Below are 1,241 nucleotides of genomic sequence, written 5' to 3' on the forward strand. Positions count from 1 at the left end.
TATGGTCTGCTTGGGCCAGCAGCATTTTGGAAGGAAGGAGCAGGCTGCTGTTGTTGTTGCTGAGGGCTGGACCATCTGAGGTTAGGGTGATTCCTCCATCCAGGGTTGTATCTGTTGCTGGAAAGCTCATAATTGCTCTGCTGTGGTTGATTTTGCTGCTGAGGTTGAGGAGGTCTATTGTATATATTTGCTGCATAAGCTTCAGGCTGCTCAATTGCTCTAGGTTGCTGCATGGAAGGGCAAAGGTCTGTATGGTGGTCAGCAGAGGAGCACAAACCACAAACCCTTGCGATAGGTACAAATTTCTGATTCAAGGCCAGCTGGGTTACCAAGTTGACCAACGCATCCAGTTTGCCTTCAAGCTTCTTAGTTTCAGATGATGCAGATGGGTTTGTAGCTACCTCATGCACTCCTCTAATGACTATGGCATCATTTCTGGCACTAAACTGCTGGGAGTTGGAGGCCATCTTCTCAATTAAATTTCTGGCTTCAGCAGGAGTCATGTCTCCAAGGGCTCCACCACTGGCAGCATCTATCATACTTCTCTCCATATTACTGAGTCCTTCATAAAAGTATTGGAGAAGAAGCTGTTCTGAAATCTGATGGTGGGGGCAACTGGCACATAGTTTCTTAAATCTCTCCCAGTACTCATACAGGCTCTCTCCACTGAGTTGTCTAATACCTGAGATATCCTTCCTGATGGCTGTGGTCCTGGAAGCAGGGAAATTTTTTTCTAAGAATGCTCTCTTAAGGTCATCCCAGCTCGTGATGGACCTTGGAGCAAGGTAATACAGCCAGTCCTTTGCCACTCCCTCTAATGAATGAGGAAAAGCCTTCAGAAATATGTGATCCTCTTGGACATCTGGGGGTTTCATGGTGGAGCAGACAATGTGAAATTCTTTCAAATGTTTGTGCGGGTCTTCACCTGCAAGGCCATGAAACTTTGGAAGCAAATGAATCAGTCCAGTTTTAAGAACATATGGGACATCCTCATCAGGGTATTGGATGCACAAGCTTTCATAGGTGAAATCAGGTGCAGCCATTTCCCTTAGAGTCCTCTCACGAGGTGGAGGTTGTGCCATGTTCTCAGAATGTGCAAAATCAGAATGCTCAGAATCAGAATGCTCAAAATTATAATGCTCAAGATCAGGATGTTCAAAATCACCAATAACAGAATGCACAGATTCACCAGTTATGGAACGCTCAGAATGATCAAAAGGTATAAAATGATGCCTAACTAA

The 1,241-nt window shown here is 45.0% G+C and overlaps 1 non-coding gene across 1 annotated transcript; it reads left to right on the top strand.

The window, feature by feature from the left end:
• The first annotated feature begins 597 nt into the window (after positions 1-597).
• On the top strand, positions 598-704 carry LOC114417607. The gene has a single exon (XR_003667866.1). It is a non-coding gene; the product is annotated as a small nucleolar RNA R71 (small nucleolar RNA).
• Positions 705-1,241: the final 537 nt, after the last annotated feature.

This window comes from Glycine soja, chromosome 6, assembly GCF_004193775.1.
Source record: "Glycine soja cultivar W05 chromosome 6, ASM419377v2, whole genome shotgun sequence".
NCBI lineage: Eukaryota > Viridiplantae > Streptophyta > Magnoliopsida > Fabales > Fabaceae > Glycine > Glycine soja.